This window comes from Haemaphysalis longicornis, unplaced genomic scaffold (assembly GCF_048455015.1).
Source record: "Haemaphysalis longicornis isolate Haplotype H1 unplaced genomic scaffold, Haemaphysalis longicornis Haplotype H1 scaffold_1, whole genome shotgun sequence".
Classification (NCBI taxonomy): Eukaryota; Metazoa; Arthropoda; class Arachnida; order Ixodida; family Ixodidae; genus Haemaphysalis; species Haemaphysalis longicornis.
In genome coordinates, this window is record NW_027526203.1 from 484,536,019 (window position 1) to 484,557,308 (window position 21,290).

At 48.1% G+C, this 21,290-nt stretch overlaps 1 protein-coding gene across 3 annotated transcripts in view; it reads left to right on the forward strand.

Annotated features, from left to right (window-relative positions):
- Positions 1–9,109: 9,109 nt before the first annotated feature.
- Positions 9,110–21,290, forward strand: part of Phb1 (prohibitin 1) — a 53,134-nt gene continuing 40,953 nt past the window's right edge. The window contains exon 1 of one of the 3 annotated variants that reach the window (XM_077688364.1): positions 9,110–9,353. The gene's annotated coding sequence lies outside the window, so the exon portion shown is untranslated. Of the gene's footprint in view, positions 9,354–10,130; positions 10,289–21,290 lie in introns of those variants that run through there. The other 2 variants (XM_077688363.1, XM_077688365.1) reach the window with 2 other exon arrangements.

A 21,290-nucleotide genomic window follows, 5' to 3' on the forward strand; every position in this document is an offset into this window, starting at 1 on the left:
ACGGTATATGGCAAACATGAGAAGGTTGCATAACAATTAGGGGAACATTGAGTCTTTCGTGGTTGGGTTTTACTTGACAAACGGTGTTTTGTTTAATCGGAAATCGTACTTGAAGCTGGCGTTTATTTCTCCTATATTTTTCGCTTATTTGAAAAATATTCCACTATATTTTTTGTGGCGTGAATCAACACGTCTCACAGTGCACAGTCATTCTGTCCTGGGGCTGAGAACTCTGAGACATTGTGTAGTGATCGAACACGGCTACTGGAGTCCTGCTTCTGAGAGGAATGTGTAGAACTTGTGTGTACTGGCTATACAAACGGCCAGCTAGTGCTGCAGGTACACTCTGCAAATTGTCACCTTTTGGAGTACAAGAGAATTGCACAGAAGCATAGTTTGATAGTAAAGAGAATGAATAAAACTGTGCTTGTATAACAGTAGTAGGGCTGAAGGTAGCTTATGTGGAGGGGTGTTGACAATGGGGTGAAATGTCCTCTACACCTCTGCGCTCTGTGTACCAAGCGAGACCATTTTAAGCCAGCCAAGTTAAGGGCCCTGTGCTGTGGCTGCAAAAAGGGAGGTCATCTTGTTGAGGAATGTCTGCAGTTCATACCACAAGCTGCGTGCAGCACTGGAGGCTACATTGTTGTCAACAGGGGCGCCCAATGCATCGTGAAGGGACATTTCCCCCTCCCCTCTTTGCATGTGGAACCGGAATCTGCTGTTGCTTCCGTCACTGTGAGTTGGGTGCCCCAAGAGGGCGGACTGTTGACAGCCCCCACAATGCTGAACGTAGCTTGTGGTATGAACTATGACTGTTTGCGTGCCAGGAGGCCGGGATCTGTGGAAAGCCAGGGGACACCATAAAATCGCTTCACCCTTGCGTGGTTGTGTTGCACTGAAGTCCTGAAGATTGTTTCACTGTAGGTATGACTGCAAAACAGGTGATGCTCTCCCCACCCCCATTTTTTTTCCATTAGTGCACGATTCAGTGACCGAAAAATTCAATAAATTGCCCGATGGCTTCAGCATGCATGTATAGTTCTGTGTTTTGTGCAGACTGCATGGTTGTTATTTACCATTTTGGCATGCTGGCCAACGGATGGTACATTTTGACGATGCCCACAAAAGCAAAAGTTGTGAAAGAATACATTCGCACAAAAAATGAGTAGCAACTGCAGCTCAAGCCACAAAGCTGTGTGTTAATTAGCCATGCAGAAGGGCTGTATAATGAATGGGCATATGTTCAAATTTTATTTGTAGAAAAAAGTATTATGTGTAGAAAGTGTAAAAGTATTATGTGTAGGAAAAAGAAAAAGCTCACGGAATACAGCGAGCAAGTGTGCTAGCCAGTGACGCAATGTAATTCCATTCTTTACTGGCACGTATAAAGTAATTGCAGTGAAATTTGCAGCAATATATCAAAATATGTAAAGTATCGGTTTGATCTATCTTGATTGAACAATTTCGGCACCTATAAGTGTTTGGCATTAACTGTTCGTCTTGACACCCCTATACAAGCCGTTCTGTCCAACTATTCAAACAGGTTCCTGAATTCCGTGTGGGTTTGGGATGAGGAAACTAGTGGGATCCATACGAGCACTTCCCCTTACCTCACTTGGCTACACCACAAATGTCCAACACAATGCCCCGCAGAATTCCTTTCAACCAGGCACCCATTCCCACATCACTATCGGGTGTGCTCCCAACCCAGCCGTCCCTCTCCGCCTCACCCTCCCCGAGCTGCGAGGGAACCTACTAACCTGGACGCCAGCAACCACTGGTCTCCAGGGCAGAGACCGCGAAGTGGTCACCTGAGCTCCTGGACGGAGGAACAACACACACTTCTTTGTTACCTTAAGTTCGTCACCAATGCGACTGTTTGTCTCATTCCATTTTCAAGTGACTAGGTTAGCTTTTCTTAAAAACGGCTATGTTACACATTACTTAAACAAAAAATATATATCAGTGCACAGCACACTCATCTCCATTTTTCGTCCGTGGGCTTTAATTCTTTGCTTGGCAAGAGCTGACTTGTCCCACTGATCTTAAATGGAAGCCATGGGTTGTGGCTTATGTGTTTTGTGGCTCCTAGCCATACAGACAGTCTTTGCTGACAAAGCGTGCCACACAGAAAAGCATGTCCTGGCCCTTTGGGGAATAAAACAGCAGCTTACCTGAAAATGAGTCGTAGACATGTACGAAAACCATGTCCCATCTACGAACTTTCAATCTACTGTGATTGTAGTATAACAAGATAATTAGGGAAACAAACCAGGACGAGGAAGACTACTGGGGCGGTATTCTCGTGTTTTGTCCCTTTTGAAAACGTCCCTTTTGAGTCCCTTTCATCGTGACGTACTTCCTTTTAAGCAGTGGGCGTTGGCAGTAGGTTTGTTGCGCTTGCGTTACGTCACTTCCGGTTGTTTGCTTTTGAACAATGAAGGCTCGCCAAAAGGGACACTTTTGAAAGGGACAAAACTCGAGAATACCGCCCCTGGTGATGCTAAATTTGCTGTGATTTACCGCCTTAACTGATTTCAGTTATGACTCTGCTCTACAATTTCTACGTTTGCCTTATCAGAAGTGTAACCAGGTGTCCCCCTTGATTACACTGAAATTGAAGTTTTTTTTAAGTGATCAAAGGGCTGACTTCAACCACTACCTGTCAAGGACAGCCACTGTACCAACATATAGGTCAGACTGATTTGTTTACATCAGGTTGCATTTCAGGCATAGGCGTCAACTACGTGGGGGCAATGGGGCGCGTGCCCCCACCGAGCTTCCCCGGTGGGGGCGCCGCCCCCACCGGGGAAGTTCGTGTGGAACTCTCTCCGTCCGACCAGCCGGGGCCATCCTATTGATGGTTGGTGAAACCTGTAATGACCTCGCAGCTAGTGTAACTATACCGACCAGTACGCACCCGCTCTTTGCACGCTCTAAAGCGGTAACAACCCGTGAGAACTGACATTTCGCCGGCGTTACAAGAGAAACATCGACGTCTCTCAGGCCCCTCCGACGCAGTCGCACAGGAAAACGCGTCTTTCAATACTCCCATACAAATTATCGGCCTTTCTGCTGGCAAGACCGCAAAGGTGCAGCTCTCCGCCCGTTGTGCGCTTAATTAAATTTGCGACATCTTGGTTTTCCCAGAAAAACAATGAAAGCGTGACCGTCTTCCACACAACCCTGGCTGGGTGCATAAGCGGTCCCAGAGACTGTTTTTTTTTTCTCTTTTTTTTTTTTGGGGGGGGGGGGGGTGAATTTTGATACCGAAAAGACAGTAAAAAAGCACTAAAGAAGAAATAAGAGGGCACTCGTCGTTATTATTCGATGCTCCGCAGCATGCAGGTGTAGCGGTCCCCTTTTCAGAAATCAGTTAGGAGCGAAGAGGCTTTATTGCACCTCTGAGGATCTTTGACTTGTTCCCAAGCCTGCGCTCCGCGCATAAACGTCACGTCAAAGGTCGCACCCCCACTACAAATCAGTCGATGGCCTAAAAACGTTCGTCGTGAAGCAAGCGGAACGTCCCGAAATGCCGCATGCTGACAGGACCCTCCGATACCCAAACGGCAAACGAACACGCACCCGTGATGCCTCGGAAGCTGCCGGCGCACTGATCTCGGAATGCGTCCTGAGCCGTGCGCGCACGCACACACACAGTTTGTAGAAACGGTGCGGAAGCTGGAAAGGAGGCGGCCGGTGGGGAAGCGTGCGGCCTTCAATCCAGTGGGACACAGGGAAGCCGCAGTAACCCAACGATCCAGCCTCCACGCAGTGTAGGCATCGGCAAAGGCGGAAAATGGGGCCGGCCGGCTGTTCTGCGGACGCCCCAGTCGTCGGCAACTAGTAAAGGAAGCGACTTCTTCGAAACAAGTGCGCGTGGTTCGGCGGCCACGGTTGCAGCCTCGAAAGAACCGCTCCCCTCCTTGCGCCACTTCTGCGGAGGAGGCGATAACCATTCCGGCGTGTGCGCGTATGCGGAGTAACCCGCTTGCCCACAAATCACTTGGCGACACAGTGGTTTTTGGCGCCCCTTAGGCGGTGCAATGGCTGGCTCGTGCCCGCATTTCTGACGGTCGCAACACGTTTGCGACCTCGCATAAGTGGGAAGCCTAAAAAAACAAGAAATAAGAAGCTGAGGAGCTCTTTGGAGAGGGGGGGGGGGCAACGGTTCCGAGAATTTATGTCCAGTTGTCGCTCTGTTTCCGGTCATCCCCGAATTACTCACTTCAAAACAAACCAGAGCGTGTTGCAGTCTCAAAGAAGGCCTTCGACGCCGCGGCCGCCGCCTTGACATTTGCGTCTTTGGGGTCCACCCAGCGATTTATGACCCCGCCGCTGCGCCGCCGCTACCGTTCCCGCGCTGCAGCCCGAACACTCAACGCGCCCGGTGCGAAACCACATGGCCCCCGCCCCCCTCGCATGCTTCTGAGAATTCCCAGTTGCCGCCGAAGCGCTAAGCGGTGTCCGCCGCCCCTGGAGAAACACAACAAAATGCACTCGAAGAAAGTACTTCCGTCTCTGGCGCGTCGCGCCCCTTGGCCCCTCTAGGCCGGCTAGTTGACACTCAGTCCGAGCCTTCACGAAAATGAAAGAAAAAAAAAAAAAAGACAGTGCAAGCAACCCGGCCAATCAGCGGCCCGGTGTGTGTTAGTTGACCTTCGTAAGCCTTGCTGAACCTAACTTCGTATACTGTTGTGACACTCATTTGGAGGCGTGGTTTCTGTGCCATAAAACTGAAGTGTTTGGTGTTTTGGGAGCAAGGAAGCCAAAGACGAAAGATCCATGCGCACAGCAGACGACAGTGCGCAAGGGACGGTTGACTTGCGGTTGACCGCACGGTCGCATTTCTTTTTTTTTTTACTAAACTTGATTCGTATGTATATAAAACACTTGCATAGTCAACACATTGGGCTCCTTTGGCATAACAAATTTACGTAAGCACTCAAATACCATTTTTCGCCAAGGTCGTCGAGCGGTGAAGCCACTGATCTCCACTTAGTTGCTGGATGGCGCTTCGCCGCTGTCGCGGCCGGGCGCGCGCACGGCCACCGGAAGTTCAACGGCTCGTCCCGGAAGTCGGGCATCTGCTACGGTTTTCAACCGCTGATAAGCGTCCCCATTGGCGCATATTGGCATTTTTTTCTCACTTTATTGCATTTTGGCTATACACATCGTGTTCAGATCGCAACTTATGCTATACCCAAACATGCGACGTTAATATGAAGCAGAATTTAATTGCGAAGGAGAACGAAAATGTCACTTGGGTCTTGGTTTGAGAGCAGACGACGCAGCTAGAACGGGATTTATGCTAGAAATTTACGCTAGGGATTTATGCTAGAAAGAAAACAACGTGGGCACGGCGTCAGGCTGTAGCCGAGTTCATGCGCCCATTCTGTCAAAACAGTTGTCAGTAAAGTGGTCACTGCAGAGCCTGCTGCCTGGGGATGGAGCCCATTTGTCCCTTCCTAATACCCTGGTTACACGGGCACAGTTAACCACGCTTAAGCGAACCGCGGTTAGACAAAACCGCAGTTTGCTGCGTTACACGACAGACGAAACTGCGGTTACGTCGCCAACCATGCTTAACGCAAACAGCTTACTTAGCCGCAGTTTCCGCCGCCGCAGTGCTCAAAATCGCACAAGTCAGTTCGGACGCAAGTGGCCGCGCATCAGCGGAGGCGAAAAAAAAAAAAAAAATCACCTGGCGTTCGGAAGAGACGAAGGTTCTCAAATTGCGGGCGCCACAAAGCTGTCCCCAAGACGCGCTTGCGTTCTTTGCATGGCTCTCGCAATCAGCGCGACTGCCCGTAAGCAGCGGCTCGTTTCCCGATCCGCCCGATCAACTACGACAAAAGCCGTGCTAAATTTGTAAATTCCGCGCGTCGTCCGCCAAAAATGGATATAGCAGGCAATCCTGAAGCGTTTTCAGCACGCGGAAACGATCGGCGCCGCGTCGGCCGTGCCTGCATACACGCCGGCGCGCCTGCCCGCACGGCCCGCACCGGCCCAGACCACGGCAGCAACAGCTTATCGCATTGCCGCTCTTCAAAATCAATCTGATCGAGGAAAAGAACTTCCGCATGCGAGAAAATTGATGTTAGTGCGGTGAAAAATTGTGCTATGGATTGTAATTCGCAGTTGTAGAGATAGCGGCGGTCAAATATCTACCGCGATGCTAAGCCGAAAGTTCCCAACACCGAAGAGACCTAAGCAAACCAAGCCGGCTGCGTGCTGTTGGGGAAGCCCGTCTCTTCCCCGCGCGCGAGTGCGTTGCGTTTGGGTCAGAAGCGACTGCTTTAAGGATATTTTTTTTTGTCTACACTGCTTCTCTTTTGTTTTTTTATCGTGAAGTTAAAAGTGTGGTAATTTATTTTTGTTACGATCACAATCAAGTGACCGCGGTCACCAAACTTGCAATTTCGCGTGTAACAGCCAAAACCACAGTTTGCGATAACCGCGGTTCAAGTTTAGTAACCCTGGGTAAACTTAACTGCAGTTACTTTCGCCGTGTAACTAGGGTATAAGTTTGCCACCGAACGCCGGTATAAATCCGGCTTAGAGCGAGGGAATCTGCGTAACAAGAGCCACAGCTTAACGACACTGATTTGACATTTGCGTTTCGCTGCGTATCACGCACGTCGTACAGAATATTGTAATACTTCCAAGTGGAACGTCTTTCCAGACGACTTCTCCGGTCTGCTTGTGCAGTTGACGGCGCAACAAGCAGGCATTTTTGGTGGAATGCGCGCGAAACCAGCCCATACGTAGCATGCGCTATGCTGGAACGGCGGCCATTTGCTCGACTTCCGGGACGAGCGCTCGAACTTCCGGCGGCCGCGCGCCGGATAAGGTCCCTGAAATTACTAAGGTAGCGCCATCTTTAGATCTCGCCGCCTTTCGCCCTCGCCCGCGCTCCTTTCCTCCTTCGTTTTTTGCCATTTTCTTTTTCGCCGGCGAACGCCGCGCGCCATTGGCCAACGGCCAGTGACGTAATACCTCGTCCCCGCGTTGTTTGTTTTTGCTTCTCTTCGCCGCCACTGTCCATTTAAATTCGCCATTTTAGGCTCAGCTGCCTCGGAGCAGGCCTTAGCTCCATTCGATTCAGAAGGAGTGCACGGCAACGTTGCAGAGGAAGTTCTGTGGTGCCGGTGCAATGCAGCAGCGTGGTTCCGCGGTGCCGTGCATCACGGTTGCACCGTCAGTAGCGCCCCTGCGTGTTTACAATCGAACGAGGTGCAGGCATAGTCGACTGCTAATCATCCTCGCCTGTCGTCCTCTACAACTGGATGTTTACGGCCATCTGGGTTGCGTCGTACGCATCAGCGGCGACGCAAAGTTTGTCCCACGCATCTTCAAACTCGACGGACATTTTCACGCGGTCGCCGCAACTGCCGGTAGCCGCCTGCCAACCCGCAACGCCCGAACGCTCACGGCAGCGATTCGCTGCACCTCCTCCGTAGCAGGAGCAGCGCTTCTCTGCACCGCGGCGGCACCGCTGCAGCACCATAAACAATCGAGCGACGCGGTGCACGGCACCATTCCTGCAGCGGCGAATCGAGCGCTTTGGTGCAGCGCACCGTGCAACGGTGCAGGCGTTGCAGGGAATCGCGTCTGAACAACCTATAACAGCGTCTGAACAGCGTATAACAACCGATAACAACCGAAGAGTCAGCTGCTCGTTTCAAACAAGTGTTGTGTCCGCGTTACTTAATTTATGTAGCTTCGCGATGCCGAGTTGTGCCTTCGGCTGCTCGAATAAGGTCAGCGCAGTCACGGCCAGCTCGGCTGTAGCAAGCTGTAATTTATCAAAGCCCACACATAAATCAATGTTAGCTGTACAGCATGAAAAGGATTCACAATTGCGCTTGTTAGCGTGCTTCTGGCCTTGGAATACGGTAGTTATTATAGAATTGGGCGCTACAGCTAATTGTAAGCTGAGCGCATTCTTTAACTGCGCGTTCTTTGTGCGAGCCTGTTCCAGATATGCCCGACAGGGCCGTACTCGAAGTAATTGTGAACGCCAATCGCACGAACATTGCTATGCCACGGACACACTGCCAAAAGTACAGCCGTCTTGGGCGAGGCCAACGAGGAGACGCGAGAACTTTGACCTTGACAGCAGCCTATAACGACGTGAAGGTGACATATATTTTGCAACAGCGTCAAAGCACCGTAAAGTGCACGAAATAAAGGTGGCATGAATGTCAGTAGCTAATGCGGGGCGCATACTGAGCGCTGCCTAATGATCTACAACTAACGCAAAAAACGCGAACGCAAAAAAGCCAGCGCAGCGCTCGAACTGCCGCGAACCAAGGTCACCGCGAACCATATGCGCAAGCCCTCTGTGCAGCGCTTGCACGACCACAATTTAATCACGCAAATGCAAGAACGGAATTACTGTAACAGAGCAATTTGAAACGTCCACGTTCGATCCTTTCGCGTTCACGAACTATCCTGAGCATGCCGCACACGTAAACAAACACCGCGCTGTCCGTATGCGCCAGCGCGGCATCCATCCCGCAAATATCCCCTTCTACACAAAAATATACAACAAAACAGCCTCACTTAGGGCGTGTTGGTAATATGGGGCTCTAGAAATACTATTAATGCTACCAAAGAGCGATTGCGGCGCGAAAACAAGAGCAAACTGCGCGAAAAACTGCAGCGAGCGGCCCGAAGCGTTGCGAGGGCGTCTGCTCTGAGGAAGCCAACAAACATGGCGGCCCCGCCGCGGAGTTAAAGGGACCGCGGCGCCGCGGGTGAGGGGAGAGAAAAAAGAGGAGGGCAGCGGAGAAGGAGGGAGCAGTTGGCGCTACCTTAGTTATTTTGGGGACCTTAGCGCCGGAGAGCTCGAAGCGCCATCCAGCAACTCTAGTGGAGATCAGTGGGTGAAGCAAGTTGAATAGTTTATTTTGTAACCAACAGATGGCGCTACTGTAAAACAAGATCCAAAACCTATGCCAAAACCGTGGATCGATCGTAGGGTCACTTTTTGATGCATCTCGAAGTGATTAGGGGCGCCAGAGCAACTCTATGGCCAGAGCAGAGTCTTTTAGGAGGCATTGAGCAGACAGCCATAATGCAACGCCCCGCTAAGCATCATCATTATCATCGTGCGTGGAGCCATTTCCGGTCGGAGCACACGACCAACACGACGTCCTAAAAGAACCCAGCGCCCAGGCCCAGCGGCACCGCTAGTGCGCTAACTGAATTCCCATAAATTCAGTGCGAGGCAGCAGAGCAGGCCACGCGAGGCGGCGAGTGTACTGTAGCAAGGCTTACAAGCTGCAACAGCAAGCACAGAAAGTTCTCGCTGGTATCTGGGCGGCGAGGTGAGTGCACTCGAGGTGCGGAGTCGAAGCTAATCGCAACGATTTCCCTCGTGCTTAGTGGTACTTACATGGCGGGCTGCGGGAGTTATTCGGTGCTTGGTTTCTGTCGGCTGATTACACAGTACCTGGTGATTGCGTGGTGTAGCGTAGTTTGCACGTGTATGTACTTACATGCCACTGTTCGATGTACGATTACCTCGCTTGCACGGGGCTGAGAAGTAGCGGGACGCACGCTTCGTGCACGTGCTTAGATTGTGAAGTACGGAATGGAGCTGTTCGCTTGCAGCTGTCCAAAGCGGCGGCGTTTCTGGCTGCTGCGTGGACGGGGCGGTTTGAATTTGCGGGCTTTGCGCCAACTGCAGCGAGCCAGCCGCGCGTGACCTTCGGCCCCTGACCTGTGGCACGCCGCCGTGATCGCTGCGCTTGGGCGAGCGTTCGAAACTGACGAAATCGGACACCGCGAATTCTGCGCTTCAGGCTTCACGGCGCTTTTCAGACCATTTATGAACTCAAAGAAGGTGCGCAGCGAGAGAATTCCGCTAAATTTCCGATTACAGGGCTGATATACATTAGCCGAAGCTTGGCCGCTGTTGTGCAAGCCGCCAGTGTCGCGCCTTGTCGGGGCATGGGCGGACTGCAAGCAGCAGCAGTTTTGTCGGAAGTTATGCCAAGGGGCGTGTAAAGCGCTAACCACATAAAGCGACTTTTGCAAGCGACGCAACGAGCGATGCGACGGGCATTTGCATTCGTGGTCCGCTCTCTTGCCCTTCGTTTGGAGGAATACATCTCTCGGTATTCTTTCAAGATATGCCCGTCAAACCTTACGAGTTTTTCGGACGCTGTGGCCCCCTGGGACCACAGGGCCGTCGAATGTGATCTGTCCTTAGTAAAATACGACAAAAAGACGTTTCCACACCAAGTCATGCGCCAAGAATTCGTCGAACTTAAAGGCAAGTACAGCAGCTATTGCCACTACTTACTGATGGCTCAAAAACCCCCCGTCACGCAGGTTTTGCTGTTTTCAATCCACTAGTGGCAGCACTAAAGAGGATTGCTGGTGAGAGTAGTGTTTTCACGGCGGAAATCTTTGGTATAACTGCAGCTACTGAGGATGTAGTAGCAAAGGGAGTACGAAAAGTGGCCATTTTTACAGATTCTTTGAGTGCCATACATGCTTTAACCTCCCTTGTCCCCCTTCAAAGAATGCAGCTGTAGGTGAGCTAAAAAATCGACTGTGCTGCCTTACATTAGCAGGGGTCAGTGTTGTTCTTTGTTGGGTACCAAGCCATATTGGTGGCCAAAAAAATGAAACCGCTGATAAAGCAGCATATGAGACCAAGCATCTTGAAATACGAGTTAGCTTCCCTACCAGGGCCTTCGAAACAGCATACGAAAGTCAATGAAGTTGTACTGGCAGTCTGAATGGGATAAACAAACCAGAAATAAATTACATCTAGTCAGACCCTATGTATCTGAATGGAAAAGTTGCAGACACCGAAATCGTTTCTTCGAGGTTGTTTTCTGCCGACTGTGTATAGGTAACACTGTGCCGACACATGGCTTCCTGGTGAAAAAGGAACAGGCACTCATTTGCAGGCACTGCGGAGAACCTCTTGCTGTACTGCATATCCTGATAAGTTGACCATAACTAGAAGCGGCCGCATTAGACATTTTAGAGTTTATACACCTTTTGCATACCTTTACACCCAATGCGTTTACTTATGCTGTATTCGGGTGGTCGCTCTGATACTTGGTCTCGGTCTCGGAGCGACCGATGCGGGCGCTTCCTCCAATCCGAGCAAGAGTCACTGCTTCCAACGGAACGTGAAACCGACCTTGGAGCAGCATGCGACCGCGGCGTGGCCAGCATGGCTACTGCAAACGGCCAGGCCGGCCGAGGTGTTTCAACAAATGTTCCTCCCCGGCGTCGGTTTCGGGCTGCAGAAGCAGCGGAGGCGGTTCCCCTACACGCAGTAGGCTTCTCCGTTTCGATGGGGTGGGAGGTGCCCTCAGCAATGGCAAAAACGTGGAAATACTCCCACAACAAACCTCTGGCTAGGCCTCGGCGAACGCCACTGACTAGGCAGGCGAGCCACGGTGGCCGTGTCCCGTGACCCCATCGCCTCCACATTTTGGCGGCGCTTGGAATGCAGGACGACGCTCTGAGACGACCAACCAAACATACGTCGGGCGCTCAATTTCGACCACCCGAACACAGAGTCGCTTTCCGGAGTGCTCCAGAGCGCTCTAAAACGACCACCCGAATACAGCATTAGTGATGAACCAATGGTACCTTTGACTGAAGTTTATGAATTGTTTAGAGACACTGGCTTTCTACACCAGTTTTAGCAACTTCATCTCACGGAACGGTTTTTAAAAATACTCATTTCTATATTTATGATACCTTGAGCAAAACTTTTAACCTACATTGGTATCTTCTTACCTTGTGTTTGGCGCATTATAACTGAAAGGTTGCTGCGCCAAAAAACCTCAACATCATCATCACAACTGCTCCTGTAGAAATGTCATCAGCCAGTCCAGCTTTTCAGCGCACTCTTTTCGCGTTGAGGGGTTTCGCACGTGAGCTTCCGTGGCTGAGCTGCTTCTTATGGCATCTTTGGACTTGAACTGGACTGAAAACTCCGATAGAATCGCTCTTTTCAACATGGGCAACAAGATCGGTGTGTAACTATCGGGTTCCACCTTCAGTGATTTCAGTGCCAATGTGTTGATCTGCACTCTCTGCACAAGCCTGCGGAGGTCGTCAGTTTTTTGTGCCCAACTTGCTTTCTTTTAAGTTCAGCAGCGCACTCATGTGCAGCTCCACAGATTGTTCTAGATTTCAGAACGTTTGTTGCAGTATTCTTATCGCTTCATCATAATTGTCCTCGGCGGAATACTGGAGCCCTTCCATAACAGCCGCTGCTTTTCCGGTGAGAGATGCTGACAGATAATTGAATCCTCGTCATGTTAGGGCTGCGGTGAACTGCTGACTCATACTGAGCCCAGATGCAGGGCCACCCCAAAGCTCTTCCGCCAAACTTTATCATTTCCAGCTTCGGTTGTTTAACTAGCTCTGTTGTGTCTTGCGCTGTACTTGGTGCTACGCCTGCCTTGCGCTGCTATTCAAATCCATTTGTACAGGCTCTCTCGTTCTACTAAACTCGATAGTAGACGAGATTGCTGTTATTTTCATGTCATACTCAATTACGCTTTCAAATTTGGCATCGGCTGTTTCTTCAGTCAGATATTTGTCCATTTGCTCGTTGGCGTTCTTGAGGCTTTCGCTTATCCCTTTAATCTGCGGCTGAGTCGTTCTCTGCTGGCTCCTTCATTGATCTGCTGCTCGGCTGCATGAGCTGGTAGCAAAGTGCCTTCGTTATCGTTTCTGTGCTCATTTCTCGGCGGTTTATGATGATGCCTCGCTTGTCGGCCGTTCCAGTGCCTGTCTTGCCCACTCCGGTCTCGTTGCGCGATCCAGGTCGGTCCGCCGCCGTTTCCTTCTCTGCTGCTCAGTCGTCCCTTGTGGGCGGGGAGGTGGAATCCTGGTCCCGGCACCCGTTGTGCAGACGAGCGGGACCAGTGACGGCATGGAACAAAGAACGTTTAATGAAGACGTAGGAAATAGCTTGCGCGCGGGATCAGTCTTTTGCTCTTCGTCTTCAGGCTCCTTGATAATGATATTTAACAGGCATCGCCACCCTTTTGACTTTCACACACTACAATTTGGGACATGTTTTTTTTTAATGGTGAAGCTTGCTTAAAGGCCAACTGCACTCAAATTATCGACGACGTAAAAATGTCAGCGTATAGTACACATAAAAAGAGTGCGAAATGCAAAATACTACGTTTCAAACATGAAAGCGCGCGGTGCAAACGGCTCACGACATTGGCATTTTCGGAACTGAAACTGAATAGAAAAGGCGGCCGTTACCGGCGACTGGACGTGACGTACGTGATGGAACAGAAGCGGCTGTGCTAGAACCGGCGACTGCTCAGGGTTGCCTTCAAATGCGCGTGGTAACATGGCGTTTCGCACTGTCATTTGCACAGGAGAACTCTCTCTAACGTTTGCCCAGGATAATAGTGTTAGGCGCAATTCCGACATCGCGTTGCTATCAATCCAGATGAAGTAGACCGTACGACAGTTATTTTTCCATCAGAATAACTGCCGTTGTAGTAATCCTTGGCATTGCGAATAAAAAAAGCGGGCCCTGATTTACAAAGCTAGTTGCTCGTACGATATCGAAAAGCAGCTTTGGTTAGCCATTCCCACCAGTTATAGTCTATAGTGCAATTGCCCTGACCAGCTGCCTGTGTACCTAAGTTCTTCGAGAAGATGATAAACAGGAGACTTGTGTACTTAGAGTACAATGGTCTTCTCGAGAGCTGCCAGGCAGGCTTCAGGGCGGGGTGATCTACCAACGATCAATTCGTTGCATTAGAGTCTTATATCAAAGATGCTTTCCTCCACAAGCAGTACTGTATGACAGTATTCTTTGATCTTAAAAAAGCGTACGATACCGCGTGGCGGTACGGCATCCTAAGCGACCTGAAGTCCTTCGGCATGTCGGGTAACATGCTGAACACACTTTCCAGCTACTTGTCTGAAAGAACCTTTCGTGTTAGAGTTGGAAGTGCACTCTCAAGGGTTCATGTGCAGGAAAATGGCGTGCCGAAAGGCGGAGTTTTGAGTTGCACTCTCTTTATTGTAAAATTTATGAATTCACTCAGAAAGACATTGCCACCATCAATTTCCTGCTCAATCTATGTAGACGACGTGCAATTATCCTGTAACCTGTCTTGTAACCTGTCTCTGCGAGCGCCAAGTCCAGCTTGGTGTTAACAAGCTAGCTGTCTCGGCAGAGAGCAACGGTTTTAAATTTAATCCAGGAAAATGTACTTGTGTTCTGTTTTCGAAAAGGCATGGCAATTGGCCGGATCCAGACATCAAACTTAATGGTGTGTCAATTCCAGTCAGAAATGAACACAAGTTTTTAGGTGTAGTCCTTGACGAAAAGCTCACATTCATTCCACATATAAAACAACTTAAACATAAATGCTTAAAGGCAATGAATATACTCAAGGTTCTCTCCCACTCTTCATATGGTGCTGACAAACAACTTCTTTTACTTGTTTTTACTAGCCTGATAGGTTCACGATTAGACTATGGAAGTGTTGTTTATGGGTCAGCAAGTAAAACATCTCTCAAATTGCTGGACCCAGTGCTTCATCTGGGGCTCCGCCTGGCATGTGGCGCCTACCGCATTAGCCCGGTCGAAAGCCTCTATGTCGAGTATAATAAATGGAACCTACAACATCAGCGAGCATACACAGATCTCCTTCATGCTTTTAAAATTTCATCCATGCCTCACCATCCCTTTAAATCGGTTTTTTATGATACATCTATGACTGAACTCCTGCTAAATCGACCATCGTTCTCTGCGCCCTTCTCTTACAGGTTAGAGAGGAAGTGTCAGAGCTTGCTGTCTCCTTTTTAGACACCATCCAAACTTCTGTAACATGGCATCTCCGCTCTGTATCATGTGACACATCTTTCACACATATAGATAAAAGCCGAGCTCCCAGATGTGCAATGCTGCAGCACTTCTTGTATTTGCAGCAGAAGTATCGGTGTTCTGAATTTTATACGGACGCGTCTAAAACTGCCACCTCTGTGTCTTGCGCTGTGCATGGACCCGGCCTTAATGTCACTAAAACTCTCAATAGTAATACTAGTATCTTCACGGCAGAACCCGCCGCGGTGGCTCAGTGGCTAAGGCGTTGCGCTGCTGAGCACGAGGTCGCGGGTTCGATTCCTGGCTGCGGCGGCCGCTTTTCTGATGGAGGCGAAAAGCAAAAACGCCCGTGTGTACGAGATTTCGGCGCACGATAAAGATCCCCAGGTGGTCAAAATTAATCCGGAGCCCTCCACTACGGCGCGCCTCATCGCCTGCGTTGCGTCGGCGCGTTAAACCCCACAATCACAATCAGATCAGATCTTCACGGCAGAGGCTTATGGTGTACTTGTTGTTAATCATATACTTCAAAGGCATATCCCACAATCTATTATCTATTCAGATTCCCTCAGTGTTGTGCGGGCATTGTCGTCAACAAAGTCTTCCAAAAACCACGTCAATCTGATCATCAGGGTATTATGTCTGTGTACGTCCACAAATTTGAACTGGTCCTTTGCTGGGTCCCTGGCCACTGTGGTATAGCCGGGAACAAAGCCGCGGATTGAATGGCTACTAATGCTACACTTTTGAATACAGTAGACATAACCTCATTACCCTACACCGACGTGAAACCACACATCAAACAACAACTTTGCAAAACATGGCAAATACACTGGAGTGAACAAACAGACGACAAGTGACACGCAATAAAACCACGCTTAGAACAATACACCACCGACACACGCAATAGATGCACAGAAGTCGCCCATGCTAGAGTACGGACAGGCCACACACAGGCAACGCACTCGGCCCTGCTCACTGGATGTCCAAGACCTCTGTGCAGCAGGTGTGGAGAGGCCCTGTTCGTGATCCACATCCTGATACAATGCAAGGCACTAGAAACAACACGACACACACACTTCACACAACTATACAGACAAAACATTCCGCTACACCCATCGTACTTTTTAGGGGATGACCCCATAATTACTCAAGTGTACTTTTAAAGGAGCCATGGAGAGAAAACACAAGTTTGGTTCATTATTCAAAAAATTGCCGTTTTAGAATCATACTGACACCACTTTTAACTTAAACTTCGCTCAAATAAGCGGTATAATTAAGAAAAAAAGGGAATGGCCATGCGACCCACTAGCTTATTTCCCGAAACAGAACCTATGATGCCATACCAGCCAGCTCTGCGATTGGCGGAGGGCGGCAAAAGCTAACGCAAATTAGGCAGAGCTAATAAGCTTGCCGAGTGAGCTATGTGCACTTAAATTTAGGGCGCATTGTTTTTAAAGCCGTAAGAATGGTGGGACAAACAGGGGAAGTTACGAATGCACACGTAAACATAGAAGTACCGATGTGTACTGCTGTTGGTACTGCGCGCACTGTGCTTGGTTTAGCTGCAAAAGACTGCGGTGCTTTGGGGTTATCTCAGACGACACTGGCTGATTGACGCAAGCGACGATGTCTTACGTGACCGTATTTGTCGAGAGAGCACTATGTTTCACGAAACGATTATTTTGTCCCTGAACAAAAACAAGCCAGGTTAAAATACGGTCACAAACAAACCAAAGGCAGCTTGCCAAGGTATGGTGGCGGCATCTAGGTTCACTAACGGTAAACAAGGCTTCCCAATCGGCGGCAGAGCGGTCAGTTCCCATGATGTCATTGCAGACCACGAAAACACGATTTACCGGGAAAATCAAAATTTTAACTTAAAATAATTAATTTCTCAGTGAATAAAGCATCGTTTGCATTCGGGCAAGCGCTGGGGGCACTATAAAACACGAAATCTTTTGAATAACACATACTTGTATTTTGTCTTCATGGCTCCTTTAAGTTTCTTAGCGATGTGCAGTTTTTACACCTCATCACTTACCATGAATGTTGACACCCTGACCCTTTACACCGGTCATCTACAATGTCTTTTATGTCATTTCGCGTATAAATTTAATTCAATGTTTTACGTTTACTATCACTTCGTCCTTATAAAATAACTTTTCATTGGCGCTTTTTGCCCTTGGTCGGCCTTGCGCCATCATCACCAGCTTGTTTATCGCGCACTTTCATAGAGGGTGCTGCAATACCGCTCAAGTGCCAGTGTCTGATTGCGGTAGCTGCAATCTACCGCAATCTTGTTCTTTACTGCACCGTTGTGCAGACGCTTCGCACTTTGCTTCTGGCCGGACTTCTACAGACCAATCCATTGGGAAAGGGTGGAACTTACTCTCGCAGTCAGCGGTCGCCTTTCCCCTTCTGTGGAGGGTCCTTTGCCTGGTGGCACGCTTCGTAGGCACCGCGCGTGCGGGTTTGCCACCCATTTATTTATTTATTTTACAAGTACTGCCAGCCTTGTTACAAGGCCTTAGGCAGGAGTGGGCATTCGGTACAAGCACAGATCAACAAGCTAGAAGACAGTAAACAAATAAATGCACAATATTCAGCGCAAAGAAATGTTTTTCCTTGCCACTTCGGCAACAAACAAAAATTAACAAGAAAGCAGACAACGAACGAGAAACTGCACAAAAACCAGCACAAGATATTTTTCCGTGCCGCGATTTTACGGGGAAAGACGGGATATGAAAGCTATGATTTATTTGAAAGTGCAGAAAGAAATGATGAAACAGTCTGGCAGTCAACAATGGGGGCGGGTAGTGCATTCCATTCAGAAACCGTGCGTGGGAAGAAAGAATTTTTAAACGCATTAGTCCTGCATGAAAAATTTTTGACCTTTTTATCGCGATAGGAGCGCGTGCAACGGTGGCTAGCCGGTAGAATGTATAAAGTTTTATCTATTCCTGTTTGACCATTGTAGAAGGTAGAAAAATTTCATTCGGTCTCGATAACGCCTTGTTGCAAGGTTCTCTAGTTCTGCAGCTTTTAAAAGACTTGACGGGGACGTGCGCCAGCTGTATGAATTGTAAATAAATCTAGCTGATTTTCTCTGGACTTTCTCAATTTTAGTGATGTTGGTTTGCGTGTGTGGATCCCAGACAATCGAAGCGTATTCTATAATAGGTCAGATATGTTTTATATGACAAAAGTTTTAGTTCAGGGGATGCGTTTCCTATAGACCGCCTTAAAAATCCCAGTTTCTTCATTGCTTTATTGTAAATGTATGTTATGTGCTCATTCCACTTAAGATCTGCTGTGATTACTACCCCCAAGTAGTATTTGTAAGAAGACACGACGGATAGAGGCTGGTTGTTGATGCTGTAAGAGAAAACTAAGGGATTCTTTTTGCGGGTAACGGTCATTGTAACAGACTTTTTTAAATTTATAGTCATCTGCCATTTCGAGCACCATGTTTGTACTACCGCTAGCGAGGTGTTGTCTGCCTGGTCACTTGAATTGCGTATTTCGTTATACAGGATGTAGTCATCTGCAAAAAGCTTTGTCTTGACGCGTATGTCACTAACAATATCGTTTATAAAGACGATAAACAGGAGCGGCCCTAATACTGATCCTTGCGGAATGCCTGAGCCTACATTTGCAGGTTCCGATGATGTATCATTGATTTGCACACATTGTTTTCGTAGTGACAAATAAGCTTCAATCCAGTTAACTAAAGTGTCATTCTTTAAAATAGGTTTTAGTTTAAGCAGTAGTTTGGAGTGAGAGACACGGTCGAATGCTTTTTCGAAATCTAAGAATATGAGGTCAATTTGGTTTTGCCTATCTAGAGCTGCTGGGCCATGTCGTGAACTGTTTCGACGAGCTGGGTTACGGTCGAAAAGCCTTGCCGAAAGCCGAGTTGTCTTGCATCAATTATTGCGTTCTCATTTAGAAAGGTGGAAATGTGTTTGAAAATTATGTGCTCCAAGACTTTGGTGCATGCGCAGAGTAAAGATATTGATGCCTGTATGATGTGGGGACAGACAGATTTCCTGTTTTTCGTATAGGGACTATTTTGGCGTACTTCCAATCAGCTGGGAGTTCCCCGCATGACAGTGATTTCTCGAATAATAAGGTTAAATATTTTGAACACCACTCGGCGTACCGCGAAAGAAATTCATTCGGAATTCCGTCAGCTCCGGGTGATTTTTTTGCGTCCAGATTAAGCAGAAGCGCTAAGACACCTTCCTCTGAAATTCTAACATCACCAATTGGCATAATGTGTTCATAGCTAGAAAACTGCGGGCTGATACCGTCAGGCGTGAACACCGTGCAGAAGTATTTGTTAAGCGCATCTGCGATTTCGGCACTTTCAGTTAAAACGTTATCACCAATACAGAGTTTGGGTGTAACTATCTTTTTTGGCGATAAGTGCTGCCAGAACTTTCCCGGAGAAGACGCAAGGAAATTCTTTAGCGTTATTTTTTGGTAGTACTCTTTCACTTTTTTTATTTTATCAGCTAGTAGTGCACGTAAACCGAGAAACCTATCGCTTGTGGGAGGGGTTGGGCGTTGCTTGTGTTGTTTTCTTGCCTTTTTTAGCTTCCGTTTGATTCTTACTATTTCTTTTGTTACCCAAGGATTACGGTTCCGCAGCACTTTTCGCTTCACAGGTACAAAGTCACGGACACAATTTAGAACTAAAAGCTTAAAAAAGTCCCATATTTCATCAATAGAATATTTGCTTGATTCACGCATGGCATGAAATTCAGACAAACAGCCATCTAGCGCGTCCAATACATCATCACTGGCACGCATTATTTACGCATTATTTTACGCAATATTTTAGTGAAATGTGGCTAATGGATGAGCCAGACTAGCAGCTTCCGAGTTGCGCACTTTAAACACACGATTTTTGGCAATTTTGTTCTGCTGAGCTTTTTCTGTACGCCTACTTTGGAGTAGTGGCAGAAAGTTTTTCTACCTTCTTTCCGAACTAAAATGGGTCCCTGAAACTTGCATGTGCCGCAGATGGTATTAGTTCCATCTCCAGTGTTGCTGCGGTCACATTGCGCATACCCAGCTTCAAGTATTACGTGGGCTGGCCTTGGTGATTTTCAGTGACAACCTCCCTAGGTTGGAGCTGTGTTGTTTATGTTATTTATGTTGTACATTAGTTGCACGGCTAAATTTTGTGCTGCAGAGAAGTTTGAAAATCTAGAGGAAGTTTTGTTTATAGTTGGTGGCTGAGGCTGAGGTGTCATGTATCGATAAGACTTAATACAAACTATGTGATATGCCAAATACTTGCTAAGTTCATCCTAAACTACCTGTATTAAACCCTGCAGGGATTTGAAGCCAGAAGCCTGTTACATTGACACACGCTTCTGCTTGTTGCCCATGGGCGCCAAGCGTATCACGGTTAGGTCATTTTAACAAACATCGGTTTTGCAGTAAAGTGATCAAGATACCCGCTATATGCGATCCCGGACACACACACGCAAGCAAAAAAAAAAAAACTTGTGAGGAAGTATTGCAAACCTGTTCGACACAGCATGGTTTACCCACCGTGGACCACACTACCTCAAGGCGAATTTCAGCTCCACCACGGCCCAAAAAGCCACCAATTTAAGCCAAATCGCTTAAACTTGTCCTATGCAACAACTTTCCCATTTAAAGTATATTGAAGAAAAGAATGTACAACGTGCTACAATGAAAAATCCACCAAGCCACCGCTGGTGCCCATGTGCCGCCAAGCAAATGCCCAAGCCAGCAAATCGGCCAGCTACCAGAGGGCACTGTGCACGCAAGATGGCGGCGCCCTCATTGGAACGGTCTATACCTGCCAAATTTTTAGTTGTATATCAGCTGGTGAGTGTTGTGTCAGACAAGTCCAACGCATCTGATGGCTGGTAAGGCAGTGTTAGCCGGCAAAGTGCCACACTAACTGCTTTGATGTTTGCGTGTTCGTCCGTAACTTAATTGTTCACCCCACCCTTCTTAGTGCTATAAAAATAATGTGCTGTAAATTTAAGTGCCAATTGCTTGTTCTGCAAGATTATAATGCATGTTCAATATGCGTTAGCTTTTGCCGGCCTCAGTTAATCGCACAGCTGTGCATATTACGTCATAGGTTCTAGTGCGGGAAATGAGCTAGTGGGTTGCGTGGCCATTCTCTTTTTTCCTAATTATGTAGCTTTATTGAGAGAAGTTTACATGAAGAACGGTGTCAAAAATATGCAACATATAAGTGCATGGTATCCAATTGTAGAAGACCAATTTTCCTTCGCACTGCTAACTGTTTCAAACAGGAATTCCTATTTAAAAAAAATAAATTTTTATATATACTATACTGCAAATATCAAATGCCTAACTAAAATTTCTTGACTTACAAAAAAAAATGTTAGCACTAGTGGGTTTCGTGCCACTGCCA